This window comes from Pinus tabuliformis, chromosome 6 (genome assembly GCF_031772625.1).
Source record: "Pinus tabuliformis cultivar Carrire ecotype Pingquan chromosome 6, CPIR1, whole genome shotgun sequence".
Lineage (NCBI taxonomy): Eukaryota > Viridiplantae > Streptophyta > Pinopsida > Pinales > Pinaceae > Pinus > Pinus tabuliformis.
Genome location: NC_142292.1, coordinates 374,371,389 through 374,387,644, shown reverse-complemented (window position 1 = coordinate 374,387,644; position 16,256 = coordinate 374,371,389).

Here is a 16,256-nt window from a genome sequence, read left to right as displayed (position 1 = left end):
CTTCAACGGTTATAGACATATAATTTGAGGATGGATACCTTTGTGAAGGATTCTAAGGCCTAGCTGATGTGTGAACTAACTGTGTAAGTGTGTTTTCCAGTTGAATATCTTGTAATGGTTCTGAGAAATTTTATTCTTCTTATTTTCCATCATTTTCCACTTGTTTTCCATCATGTTCTTGAATTTGTTGCTCAAATTGTTACTATGGATGGATATTTTCTTACTATTTTGTAAAGTTTTCAATAATTTTCTTGACCTCCATATCACCTATAGACCTTTTATACATCTCAGATTCATTAAATATTACATCCCTACTTCTAACAATTTTGTGATTAACTGAATCTCATAGATGGTAACCATAATCACCATCCACATATCCTAGAAAAAATACATTTCCTTGATTTATAAACTAATTTGGTTCTATGCTTTTTGGGAATATGCATAATTTTTTCACATAAAAAAATAATTAGGTGAGAATAATTTACCTTTTCAATTATCCAAACTTCTTTAGGCATACCACCATGTAGGATTGTATAAGGTGAGAGATTAATGAGATAACAGGTTGTCCTTGATACTTCTACCCATAAATGATTTTCTAATCCGAAATTTGAAAATATACTCTTCACCTCTTCCATAATAGTGTGATTCATCCTTTCTATAGTGCCATTATATTGGGGAGTGCCAGGGATAGTCTTCTCATATTTAATTCCAAACCTATTACTATAATTTTTTAATGCATTGGACAATATTCTCCACCATTATCTATCCTCAAACACTTAAGAGATTTATTAATCACCCTTTCAACAACAACATGAAATTTTTTGAAATATCTTAGACATCTAACCTTTACTTTTCATAGGGTAGACCAAAACCTTCCTAGATGCATCATCTACAAATGTGATAATATATGGGGATTGTCTTAAAGACTTAGCATCGACTGTCCCAAACACATCATAGTGTATTAATTCTAATTAAAAAATAAATAACTTAAAAATAAAATAAAATAAATAAATAAATCATGACCATATTTGATAAAAGAAACTCTTTGTTTCCTATGATAAATGCAATGCTCATGAATATCAAGTTCATAGGATTTCAAACCTGGAAATAGATTTTTATCAACAAGAATTTTTATGTGTTTTTCACTCATGTGGCCCAAGAGGTTATACCATAGCTCCATTAAGTTTTCTTCTTTTCCAACAACAAGTACATCTAATATTTATTTTATTTCCCTCATTGAATACAAGGTTCCTTTCTTGAATCCTTTAGCCAACACTAATGACCCTTTACTAATATTCCAACCACCTTTACCAAAGGTTGTCGAGTAGCCTTTATCATCCAATCATCGCATAGAGATCAAACTCATACGCATCTTTTGGACATGCCTAACTTGTTTTAGCAAGATAGAATGTCCATCCTTTGTATTAATTTAGACATCTCCCACTCCAAAAACATTACAAAAATGATTATTCATAAATGAACTCTACCATAATCACTCACTTCATATGTATAAAATTATTTTTTCATGTGGTCACATGGTGAGATGCCTCAAATTCAATTACTATTGGAGCTTTTTAGTTTATGACCTAGGTTATTATGTGTGATGATACCAACAAAAGGCCCACTAGGTATTGAGCGTTTCAGGAATGCCTGCAAAACATGTGAGCTCTCTCTTGAGGCACCTATGGGTAATTACGAGATCTAGGTTTTTACAACTGTAAGGGGAATGGGAATTTGATATGGGTTATCATTCTTCCATGCCCAAATTCCAATTTACATACAAACCCGACTTTCAAATACTTGAGGAAAATGTGAAACATTATCAACAACAATAATTTAAAATGAAAGGGGTGCATTGATTACTTTTAGAAAGGAAATTCATTTATTCAAATATTAATATCGCATATAAATGCAACTCATAATATAACCATCAAGAAAACACAAGACAACATATATGTAGAGCTTCAACCACCATTAACAATACCGAAAATAGTGATAGATGTAATATATATATATATATATATATATATCCTTACCGCAATATTCCCCTCAGTTGGCCACCCTAAGTTCAACATTATAGAGTTAAAATCATCGGCCCAATACCCAAATGATTAACTAGCCAACCAACCTCAATCCCATCAACTCCTTCCAATTGAATAAAAATTACATGGAAAAAATACCATGGGCAATACTCAGGTAAACCATTATCATGGGCATTACCATGGGAAGGAATATTGTCATTGCTAAACTAGACCAAATGAAAACACATGCATTAACACTTTCAAACTTAGCAACTTCTATCTCATTATTCATTCACTTCCACACCATTGTTGACTGTGTAATTTTCCACTATATACTGACATTGCACGCTCTTCCATATCCACAAAAATGTTCTATCATGTTGTTTCTACTCCATCTTCTTGTGTGTGCACACCCAGAACTAATCCAACAATTTCCACCAATAGGCCCCCAACACACACCTATGGCTCATATTGAGCCACTCAACTAATCTTCACCGAAGGGAGGTTTTTCTTGACTATGTATTTTAATGAATTAAAGTTTTGTGCATCCCATAGACCTATTAATGCATATAAGTAGACTATGTCTAGACTTGAGCAGAGATTTGTAAAGACATGTCTTTTAAGTTCACCCATTTCTTCGTTACAGCAACTATGGCCTTAATCTCTTATTTGATGCTCCACGTGGCATTCATCCTGTATCCTCTCTATATGAAATTTTTGGGTTACTGTAATTGTTTGGTCATCGATGGGAAATTTACTTAGACTGGTAAGAAGTTGCAACCTTTTCTCATTTATGCTCTGAACATGACAAGAAATATCCTTTAACTCCTAATTCTGTATAATATTAGTCCATAAGTCCATACCTTTTGCATATAGAGATTGAAATTGATGATTCAACTATTATAGTTGCGTATAACATGTAAATCTATTCTTGGCTTCCATGTGGTGGTGTTTCTCCTCAAGAGGTGTAGCTGGTCATTGTTCTAATCTTAGCTGCTTGACCTAGGCTTTCAATGCTTGTGCCACTTCACCAATATTTATAACTTGGCCTTCTACTCAGGTACCTTCCTCCATAAAATCTACCACAATGTGCTTATACACAATTTCAACAGCTACATGTAATTCCATCTTGTTTTCCACTACCTTCTACTTTCATTCTACTATCTATGCTTTCTCATGTGGGTATAATTCTTTGGGAGAAAGGGATTTCACTAAATCTAAGGCCCATTTCTACAGTTTGAGCATAACCACAACTTAATTTGTATCCTCTACTTGTTGTGGATAATATTGCATATCTATAAATAATTTCTTGTTTGTAATGTCATGATAAGAGTGTCAGAGCCTTCCTAGGTGAACCATCATGCCCCCTTGGATAAAAACACCATTGGGGGTTTCTGACATACCCTTAAGGTACTTGGATCGTTTGGAAAATTGATTGGTTTAGAGGTATCCTTCCAAGGAATAATATACTATCTACTTTTTTCAAACCCTCTAGGATATGATGATGAATTGGTTGCTTTAGTTGGTTTCCTTTCTTTAATGACTGATTCCCTCACTTCAGCTTCTTCCACTACCTCAAGACACTCTTTCATCATCTCAAGTTGTAGTGGAAGGGAAGGATTCTTAGTCTATATCCTACACATTAATGAATCACCTATGACCTACCACATACGTCTTATCTATGCATGCTATCTAGGATCACCACGGCCTCCCTCTAGAACCACTCAAAACAAGGCACTCTAATTATTTTCTTCTAGTCTAGCTTCAAACTTCCAACCTGTCACCTAAAACTTCTAATATTAACATGAACAATGCTAACCCACCCCTTGCTACACATTTATAGTGTTCTGGCTCTTGTGTAGTATCCCAAGATCTTTATGACTAAATATTTTTCCATAACTCTTGCATAAGAATTGCTTTCCCTAATGTGTCATATGTCCTTCTAGATATCAATAATCAATTTAAACAAATTATAGTACCTTGATCCATTAAAATATCCCTCAAAAGTTAAGGAGACATCTCTTCACAATAAATTAAATTTATTATTTTGTTAACTTTACCAACGAGAATATTTATTTTTTTATATATTTATTTTAGACACATTGTTCCTCACTTACCCATAGCACAATGACCCCCAATACTATGGCTACTTACCCTTGCGGCAAATCTCCACAAGGTACTCCTGCAGAACTTCCTTTTATGCGACATTGCTAATTTTGTGTGCTAACCCATATAGTATAAACTAGTTACAAATTCTTCAATAGTACCTTCATAGTGTAGGTGGGTCCAACATCCTTTCGCTTAGTAGACTGACTATGCCCCTTCCCCTACAATACATATGTCAAACTAGCATACATACCATTTATCCTTTTCATCATCTCATTTCCTTTCATGTTATTTTGAATAATGTGCATTGGTTTCCATGTTTAAGACAAAAATATAGGTTGATGTCCAACCTAATTCTTAGACGCAAAGATTTTCTTCTCTGTTGTCTTTAGGATGTGCTTCAGTAGGCTTGTTCATCTATAAAATTAGGCAAGGCCTCAAACTTCTAGATCATCTCCAACATAGGTACCTTCTACCTCGAGAGATTTTTACTTTAGTGCCAATATGATTTACAGTGTGAGTAACATGCACACACCTTCTAGTAGAGACTTTATGTAGCTGGGTTTGCCAATTTTAAACCCTTTTTCAGAATCTTTAGCATAACCAATGTTATGCCAAATGAGCACACCATCTGTGGTGCGGTTGACATAATAATCCCTCCCCACAATGATCTTGTAGATCCTTTTCAAGGCCTATGCTTCCATATCTTCGTAGATAGGCTCCACATACTAGTCTCCTTCACTCAGATCCAATGACACAATCACTCAGACATCCCATGACTCAAAAATTAATTGATTAATTTATTAAATAAAAATTAATTAATTAAATTAATTAATCAATAAAATAAATTAATCAAATAAAATATATAAATAATTAATCAAAAAAAATACATAAAATTAAATTAATAAACATAAAATAATATAATAAAATTAATTAATTCTTTTAATTAATTAACAAATAAATTAGCTAATTAATCAAACAAAGCATTGAAACTTTTAAGCAAATTAATTTTACATAAAATTATTAATAAAAAAAAAATAATTAAATCAATAAATAATAAAAAAATTCAATTAATTTATCCTTTTACCTCATTAATTGATTAATTAATCAAACTAATAAATTAGTAATTAATAAACAGATTAATAAATAATAAATAATAAAATTAACTAATTAATCTATTCTTTTGTCTAATTAATCATCTAAACAAATTAATGAATTAACTAAACAAATTATTTAAATAATTAATTTTATATAAAATTAATAAACATAATAATTAATCCAATAGAGAATAAAATTAAATAATTAATTTATCCCTTTAATCTTATTAATTAACTAATTAATTAAACAAATTAATAAATTAATTAAATAATAATAATAATAAATGAAAAATTAATAAGATAATGGCCGACTAAATTTCATATATCTTTCCTTTAAAAACCTATATATACCCTAAATTGAGCTCTTGGATAAATCATTAAAATCTAGTGAATATCTATTGACGCATCCCCTGATGATGGACTCACTTGGTAGTCCGAAACGTTGGGTTCAAAAAACTCTATAACAAGTCATTCCTCATTCCTCATCTATAAAACGATCCTCACATGTATGGGTTCATTATTTAGTAATGATCACTTGTTTATCAAAGACCCAATCAATTCCTAACAAAGCTTAATAGGGGTTAGTGTCATAAAAAATTTCAATAACTTTTAAGTCTTCCATACTTGTAACCCCATCAATATATACTTCCACATTTGACAGTATACCAATAGGAAAATTTCTATAATTATTTCCCAATGTGAGTTGGATAGGGGACCAAGTTAACTTGTGTCTCTCCATCATATCCCATGTATTATTAGCTATAATATTAACATCAGAGCCCAAATCAAGAATAATATTATCCATGTCATAGGCTCCTATTTGCATGCTAACTATGAAATCTCTATTGGTCTTCTTCTTCTGTGAAACCTTATTGATTGTGCACCTTGGTAACTACATTTATCCACTCTCTAACTATTAGTTGCATTGAGTGATCATCCTACAAAGCCTTTGTATGACTCCATCATCCTACATCAACTCCAAACTACTTTTTAAAATTGTTTTAATTGATTTGTCTCCCCCTTTAGAACCCTTCGCAGTATTTTTATCATAGATCTAGGGCATCCATCTATGTCACAACCATTTCTCCATGTGTCTGCTTATAGGTGGCCTTATCCATCTAAGGATCAAACTTTAGTAATGTATATGTAGCTTTCCAAATGCACTTCTAGCTAGTGTTGGTTTGTTTGGTAAGATCTACCCTAGTATTGGTCCCTCCATGTGTCACAACATTTAGCTATCACTGATATTGACACAATTCTATAGTAACTTTATATAGGTTTTGCGCCTTCTTCTCCTATATCTTCACAAGAAACTGTGGAAATTCCTCCATCGCATGATCTACAGCTTGATAATATGTTCATGTTGAACCTAGATTGAGACAATATCTAGCAAGAAGTTTGGATTAACCATAATTGTAATAAATGATTGGTCTCTTTCCTCATCCAAAGTCTCCTTGTTAAGGTCCTGAAATTCCTCTAGGTCCTCTTCCCATCATACCCTGACCTCTTCATGGATGATTATATGTGTCTTGATGATTATAATATTGTGTCATTCCATCTTGGCACTGCTGCACCTTGTAAGTATCCATGTTGTGATCCTGCATCATTTCTAAATATTTGTAATGATGAATGTCACGACTAACTGAATTACATAAGTCACAAAAAATGCTATATTTCTAGCCTTGTATTTATGCATTGTCTGACAGGTCATGGGTGTATGACCCTACACTCTACATATTTCACACCATAATCCTCTTCCCTGTGCTATCAAATTAGCTACACCATTTTCCATATACTCAGCCAATGTGAGGTATTCATTTCTATGGTGCACTTCCTTTCGATAGATTGTACGCCATACTTCTAAATGTTTTTCTTTCCTATTAACCAAATCCCGCAACTGAATAGTGAGTGCAATGTTATGAAACAAGCTCACAAAAAGATAGAAAAGATAGATCAACGCCTTAGAATTCAACCTCTTCGAGGGGGCAACCTCCTTTACATTACACAAATGAATGATTCTTTGATGATTCAAATGACAAAACCTCCTTTCTATATATACGAGTCTAAGGAGTCATAATATAACCCAGCCGACCTAACAATAATAATATAAAGGCACAAAAATAACAATAGAGGTATTATATGGGGCACAGTAATAACAATATGGGGACAATAGGGGCACAACAATATTAATAAGGGATATAACTACAATAGTAATGGGGTAATCACTAGTATTATAGGGACCTAACATGCCCCTCTCCTTCAAAAAAGTGTTGTCCTCAACGCTTGAGTAGTTCTAGATGCTTCTATATAAAATTCTCATCCTCCCATGTGGAATCTTCAGCGGATAAGTTCTTCCACTTGATGAGATACTCTGAAATTGATTGATTTCGTAGTTGTTGAGTTCTTGTTTCTGTGACCGCTTCCAGTTCCAATATATTTTTTCCTTCCTCATCAAGTTCTAGCAATATTGTTTGAACTGGGAGCTTGTCACCTATAACCTTCTTTAAAGATGAAATATGGAAAACTGGGTGCACTCAAGAAGCTGTAGGAAGCTCCAATTTGTATGCCATAGTACCAATCTTTTGCAACACCTTGTACAGACCATAATTCTTTGGTGATAATTTTTTATCCTTCTTAGCTTGCTTAAGGGACATTTGTTTATATGGTTGCAGCCGTAGGAATACCCAATCACCTACATCAAAACTTCTTTCACTGCGATGTTGATGTGCCTGTTGTTTCATTCTATTCTGCGTCAACACGAGGTTATCCTTTAAGAGTTGGAGGACTTGTTGTTGATGCTCGATGTGATGTTCCACTACTTAAACCTTAGAATTTTCTCTTAAATATGACATGATGGATGGTGGCTGATATCCATAAAGTGCCATAAATGGGGTCATTTTTGTTGCTGTATGGAAGGAAGTGTTATACCACCATTCAGCCATAGGAAACCATTTGTCGCATTGTGTCTATTTATAATATACAAAGCAACGAATATATCCTTCCAAACATTTGTTTACTATCTCAGTTTGCCCATCAGATTGAGGATGATAAGATGAGCTATGAGCTAACTGAGTATCGAGACAAGAAAATAATTTTGTCCAAAAATTTCCAGTGAAAATGGGATCTCTGTCACTTATAATAATCTTTGGGTTTCCATGTAGCTTTTGAATTGTTTCCATAAATGTAGTAGAAACTGTATTGGCTTTAAATGGATTGATAATGCACAAAAGTGTGCATACTTGGTAAGTCTATCAACTACCACCATGATGACACTCTTTCCCTCAGACTTGGGTAAACCTGTGATAAAATCCATTGAAACCTCCTCCCAATGTTGGCTTGGAATGGATAAAGGTTGTAATAGACCTAGGGACTTAATTGTTTCAACTTTATTTTGTTGGCAAACCAAACATTTTGCCACAAAATTTTGAATATCTGATTGAAGGCCATCCAAAAAAAATTCCTTCTTAACCGTGTGGTAAGTTTTTAAAAATCCTAAGTGCCCTCCTAAGGGAGAAGTGTGTAATTCCATAAGAATATTTTGTTTGAGTTGGGAATTCTTACAGAGGTATAAGTGATCTTTGTACCATAACGAGTCATTTTCCCAGCTAAATCTATCGGATGTACTGGAATCTTGTTGTAACTTTTGAATACGTGCCCACACTTCTTCATCATTCTTCCATTCCTCCCTTGCTTCGTTTATCCAATCTGGTTGGATAATAGAAATGGCACACAACAATGCTTCCACATCCTCATCCTTTCTTGAGAGTGCATCTGCCACCACATTTCACTTCCCTTTTTTGTAGATGATTTCAAAGTCATAACCCAACATCTTTGTGACCCACTTTTGTTGCTCTTCAGAGGATAATCTTTGTTTTAAAAAGTATTTAAGGCTATCATGATCCATTTTTACCTTGAAGTTCCTTCCCATTAGGTAGGGTCACCATTTCTTAAGTGCATGTAGTATTGCCAACATTTCATTCTCATAAATGGCTTTGTGTAAAAACTTTCCATTGATTGGATGAATTTCAAAAGCAATGGGTCTTTCATCTTGCATTAAAACAACACCAATTCCATTTCTTGAAGCATCACATTCCACAATAAAGGTTTTTGTGAAGTCCGGTATAGCTAAGACCGATGCTTGGCACATTGCCTCTTTAAGATGTTCGAAGGCCTTTGTTGCTTTTGGAGTCCATGAAAATGCATCTTTCTTCAATAATGTTGTTAGAGGTGCCGCTATTCTCCCATAATTTTTAACAAACTTGGGATAATACCCTGTCAACCCGAGAAATCCTCGCAGATGCTTTCTAGATGTGGGGATTTTCCATTCCTTAATGGCTTTAATTTTGCTAGGGTCTACCTTAACTCCTTCATGAGATACAATATGACCCAGATATTCGACCTCTTGTACTCCAAAAAAACATTTGGATCTTTTTGCATATAATTATTTCTCCTCCAATAGTTGTAGCACCCTGTCAACATGTTCAACATGATCCTTCCAAGACTTGTTGTAGATTTGTATATCATCAAAAAATACTAACACAAATTTTCTAAGGAAGGGTTTGAAAATGGAATTCATCAAACCTTGAAATGTAGAAGGTGCATTGGTAAGGCCAAAAGGCATGACCAAAAATTCATAATGACCCTCATGAGTTCTAAATTCTATTTTCGGAATGTCTTCAGTCTTCATTCTGATTTGATGATATCCTAAACGAATATCCAACTTGGTGAAGTAAATTGATCCATGCAATTCATCCAGTAATTCATCAATGACAGGAATGGGAAACTTATCTTTAATAGTGAGCTTGTTGAGCTCTCTATAATTTGGAAACATGCACCGTGATCCATCCTTCTTGTGCACCAATACTACTGGAGCAGAGAAAGAACTTTGACTAGGTTGAATTGTACCAGCTTCTAACATTTCTACAACCATACGTTCAATTTCACTGTTTTGGGCATAGGGATATCTGTACAGCTTGATGTTTGGAGGAACACTTCCTGGAATCAGATGAATAGCTTGATCATGATCACGAATAGGTGGGAGACCTTTGGGAGTCTCAAATACCTTGGAATGTTTGTCCAAGACTTTTTGGAGATCTAGAGAAATAGATGATTTCGATGTGGAAACATCTAGCGAACATAATTGTGCAATTACACCTCTTTTTTCCTTTTTTATAAGCTTTGTCACACCGCCAGAGCTGATTATCTTTCCCGGTTTCCCTGCAATACCCCTTAATTCAACTTCCTTTCCTTCCGCAGAAAATTTCATGAAAATTTATTGAAAATTAAAATCTATTGTACCTAAGGATTATAGCCATTGGACTCCTAGTACAACATCAGTACCTCCCATTGAAATGGAAAGCATTGGGCTAGTCAATACATATTTTCCCATGGATAGCTTGATATTATGGCACTTTCTAGACTAACTTATTGTTCCTATATTTGCAACCATCACTTGACACTCTGGTGCTGGATATCAGAAGCAATTCAATTCTTTTGCTACCTTACAATGAATAAAATTGTGGGTACTTCCTGAATCAATCAAAACTATTACCTTTTTCTTCTTGATTTGTCCTTCTATCTTGATGGTTTGAGGAGTGGTAATTCTCGCCAATGCATTACAAGATATGGTCGGATTCATTTCTTCTTTATATAGGCTTTGTTCCTAGAGTATATCCTCTTCTTTTGACCTTTCTTGCTCCTTTTCTTCTTCCTCTTCACAATCTATGTATAATAATTTCTTCTCAGCACACTTATGACCTTTAGTGTATTTGCTATCACAACTGTAACAAAGCCCTTTTGCTCTTTTTTCTTCCAATTGTTGTGGTGTCAACCTTATAGGTTGTGGAAGACTAGGGGAAACAACAATTCCATCTTTATAGTTGTGATTGGTATGCTTCCTGGTTGCCATAATTTTGCTTTCCATTTTTCTTGCTAACCTAAATTGCTTCTCTAATGAATCAGGTTCCCAAAGGCGAACATCATGTTGGATATTATCCTTTAAAGTCCCTATGAACACATCAATCCTATGCTCCTCTGGAATATTTTTTACCCTTGTGTTCAATTTTTGGAACTCTTCAATGTGCTCCATTATTGAACCCTTTTGTTTGAGACTTATCAATTGGCTAAAAAAGGTGTTGCTTTTTGTATCCTCATAATGTGTTGTCAATTCTTCCATAAAAATTACCCAAGTGATAATTTGTTTATGAAAGCAAAGCCATTGATACCATACAAACTGATTTGGTTCCAAATATAAAGTTGCAATACGTACCTTTTGTGTGTTTTGCACATTATTGAGATCGAAAAATTGCTCCATCTGTAATATCCATGTTGCAAGATCCTTGCCATCAAAATTCCTCATATCGATTTTTGAAATATGGTGGGTCTTCGATCCAACATGAGAGTCTATGAAATCATGATTAAAATTTCTTTTGTTTGCATCATGAGTTTCCTTTACTACCCTTTCACTATTTGTAAGTATTTCTTGCAGAAAAATTGTCAAATCTGTCTTCAAATCTGCCATGTCCGTCTTCAAATCTGTCTTCAAATCTACCATGTCTCTCTTCAAATATATCTTCAAATAATCCATCTTAGCTTCCACACCATTCATCTTAGCTTCCACTCCCTTTATCTTAGATTCCACACCGTCTATCTTAGCTTATGTTATCTTGTGTGAGAGTGACATTTGTTGCACTTGGTCTTGTAATTTTGATATATCATGTAGCATTTCTTCCTTTTCTTCATGAGTCATGCTAGAGCTTTCAGGTTGCCTACTAGGTGTTTGAATTTTCTTTCCTCGGGGCATCAATTACCGATAATAATGCTCTACTATGCCCTTTGAATTCCTTCAAAGTAATTTTTCAAACCAAGCTTAAGCAAAAATTTAAAAAAATCTACACACCTTTTTTCACTTTGTAGGAGCTCAATATTGCCTCTGATGTATCTCTGTAATTTCAAATCATCCAGTTCTGGAATTGCAACCTACAGTAGCCCTCTGTGTCCTATTTCTAATGCCACCAGTCTGATCCAAATTGGATTCTCCAAGGAAGAGTTATGCCAAATATCCCACAGTGACCTGATTATAGACTAGTTCAGTAGAACGAAATTGTATGACATGCCACGTGTCCTTGTTTCGACCTTTGGCTCTGAAAAATATATACAAGAAACTATAGTCTATCCTCTTTCTGTACCTTCTTACAGAAATTCAATCTGATGCTCAGAGAGAAAGTTATGGCGATTTTCCCCAGGTCACTTGTTTGGAATGTAATTCAGGAGTCTGAAAAAAGACCAACTTCCTCAGATCATATCTCCGCAAATGTAGCGTGAAAAGCTCTAAAATTTAGACCCAAGGTTTAGTGCGATTTCGTATCAAATGGGTTTTCTTTCACTTCTGAAACATCGCAGAAAAAAAGCTATAGCGAAAATGCCATGATGACCTATTTGGAGCAGCGAAACCCTAGAATCCAAAGCTCTGATACCAACTGTTATGAAACCAGCTCACAAAAAGATAGAAAAGATAGATCAACGCCTTAGAATTCAGCCTCTTTGAGGGGGAAACCTCCTTTACATTACACAAATGAATGATTCTTTGATGATTCAAATGACAAAACCTCATTTCTATATATAGGAGTATAAGGAGTCATAATATAACCCAGCCGACCTAACAATAATAATATAAAGGCACAAAAATAACAATAGAGGGATTCTATGGGGCATAGTAATAACAATATGTGGGCAATGGGGGCACAACAATATTAATAAGGGATATAACTACAATAGTAATGGGGTAATCAATAGTATTATAGGGACCTAACATGTAACCATATGTTACTAAAGCTAAGTTATACCAAAACTCTCTCCTCCTACTGCAACTGCTGGAAATGCTTCCAATTTCAGTGCTATTTCCAAAGCTTTTGACTGAGCCTGAATGTGTTTTAGATTTAATAGAGCATGAATATGTGGTATAATTTCCATGAAAAACCACTCTTTATGCTACTCATCAATAATTAAAATGAAAACTTTCCCAACAATACTTTAAAATGTTGATCATAATCCAAAATGGATTTGTCTGTTCTTTGTTTTATCTCCTTCAATTTTGTTATGCATTAGGATGTAGGCTTAGGCCTCTGTAACTCCATCATCGCTTGCTCAATTACCTGCACTGATATTGGTTTCCCAGGTGGAGAATTTATGTTGCACTTCATGTACCAAGTTAAAGCATAATCTCTAAGGGTAGTCTCCAATTGTATAATCTTGGCATTATCATCACAGACAATATTGGTAGCCAAAATTGACTCACATACAAATAGTGTTGTTCGAGATCTCCATTCCCAAAACCATGAAAAACTATCATCTTTAGAGTGTCCACCCTTTTTCTTTGTCTACCATCTCCTCATGATAGTCCACTAGAAACAATTACTATATGTTGTGATCCACTTCCTCCCAATTGACTAGTATGACTCTAAATATTATTCTAACTTCCTGCACTTCCTTTGCTAACTAAATTATAGAACAATACTTGGATAACTTACCTCTATATCAGTAGGTGCATGTGGGGTTGTGAGCTTGACATAAGGTGTACTCTAACTAGGATTCTTGGGAGGCATATTCTCTTCTATTCTCATACTATGTCATTGTGAAGGTACCCCTTCCTTTCCTTCGATGTGAGATATGCAAATGAGCACTTGTGTTGGGTCCCTATAATAATAGTGATTACCCCATTACTATTGTAGTTGTACCCCTTATTAATATTGTTGTGCCCCTATTATCCCCATATTGTTATTATTGTGCCCCATAGAATCCCTCTATTGTTATTTTTGTGGCTTTATATTATTATTGTTAGGTCGGCATGGTTATATTGTGACTCCTTAGACTCCTATTTATAGAAAGGAGGTTTTGTCATTTGTATCATCCAAGAATTGTTCATTTATGTAATGTAAAGGAGGTTTCCCCCTCGAAGAGGCTGAATTCTAAGGCGTTGATCTATCTTTTCTATCTTTTCTTGGGTTGGTTTCATAATATTTGATATCAGAGCTTTGGATTCTGGGGTTTCGCTGCTCCAAACAGGTCATCGTGGAATTTTTGCTATAACTTTTTGTCTGCGACGTTTCAGAAGTTTCAAAAAAAACCCATTTGAGAAGAAATCACACTGAACCTCGGGTCCGAATTTCAAATCTGTTCGCTCTATATTTGTGGAGATATGATCTGAGGAAGTTGGTATTTTTGCAGAATCCTGAATTACATTCCAAACAGGTGACTTGGGGAAAAGCGTCATAACTTTCTCTCTGGGGATCAGATTGAAATTTGTAAGAAGGTACAGAAAGAGGACAGACTGTAGAGACGTTTATGCATTTTTCAGATCCAAAGGTCGAAACACTGACTCGTGGCATGTCGTACAAGTTCACTCTACTGAACTAGTCTATAATCAAGTCACTGTGGGAGATTTCGCATAAATCTTCATTGGAGAATCCAATTTGGGTCAGACTTGTGGCATTGGAAAGAGGACACAGAGGGCTACTGCATGTCACAAATTCAAATCTAGATTATTGGAAAGTACAGAGATACATCAGAGGCAATATCGAGCTCCTACAAAGTGAAAAAAGGTGTGTAGATTTTCTTAAATTTTTGCTTAAGCTTGGTTTGAATATTTATTTTGAAGGAATTCAAAGGGAATAGTAGAGCATTATTATCGGTAACTGATGCCCCGAGGAAAGAAAATGCAAACACCTAGTAAGGAACCTGAAAGCTCTAGCATGACTCATGAAGAAGAGGAAGAAATGCAACATGATATATCAAAATTACAAGACCAAGTGCAACAACTGTCCCTTGCACAAAAAGGAACAGAATCTAATATGGATGGTTTAAAGAAAGGAACTGAAGTTAAGATGGATTATTTAAAGAAAGGTGTAGAAGCTAAGATGAATGACGTGGAAGCTAATATGGATGATTTGAAGACAGACATGGAAGAATTGAAGATAAATATGAATAAGTTGCTACAAGAAAGGGTCACTAATGGTGAATGAGTAGTAAAGGAAACTCATGATGAGAACAAAAGAAATGTTAATCATGATTCCATAGACTCTAATGTTGGATCAAAGACCCACCATATTCCAAAAATCGATATGAGGAAGTTTGATGGCAAGGATCCCGCAACATGGATATTACAGATGGAGCAATTTTTTGATCTCAATAATGTGCAAAACACACAAAAGGTACGTATTGCAACTTTATATTTGAAACCAAATCAATTTCTATGCTATCAATGGCTTTGCGCTCGTAAACAAATTATCACTTGGGCAATTTGTACGGAAGAATTGATAGCACATTATGAGGATACAAAAGGAAACACTTTTTTTAGCCAATTGATAAGTCTCAAACAAAAGGGTTCAATAATGGAGCACATTGAGGAGTTCCAAAAATTGAACATAAGGGTAAAAGATATTCCAGAGGGGCATAGGATTGATGTGTTCATAGGGTCTTTAAAGGATAATATCCAACATGATGTTCGCCTTTGGGAACTTGATTCATTAGAGAAGGCATTCAGGTTAGCAAGAAAAATGGAAAGCAAAATTATGGCAACCAGGAAGCATACCACTCACAACTATAAAGACGGAAGTGTTGTTGCTGCTAGTCTTCCACAACCTATAAGGTTTACACCACAACAATTGGAAGAAAAAAGAGCAAAAGGGCTTTGTTACAGTTGTGATAGCAAATACACTAAAGGTCATAAGTGTGCTGAGAAGAAATTATTCTACATAGATTGTGAAGAGGAAGAAGAAAAGGAGCAAGAAAGGTAAAAAGAAGAGGATATACTCCAGGAACAAAGCCTAAATAAAGAAGAAATGAATCCGACCATATCTTGTAATGCATTGGCGGAAATTACCACTCCTCAAACCATCAAGATAGAAGGACAAATCAAGAAGAAAAAGGTAATAGTGTTGATTGATTCAGGAAGTACCCACAATTTTATTCATTGTAAGGTAGCAAAAGAATTGAATTGCTTCTTATATCCAGCACCAGAGTGTCAAGTGATGGT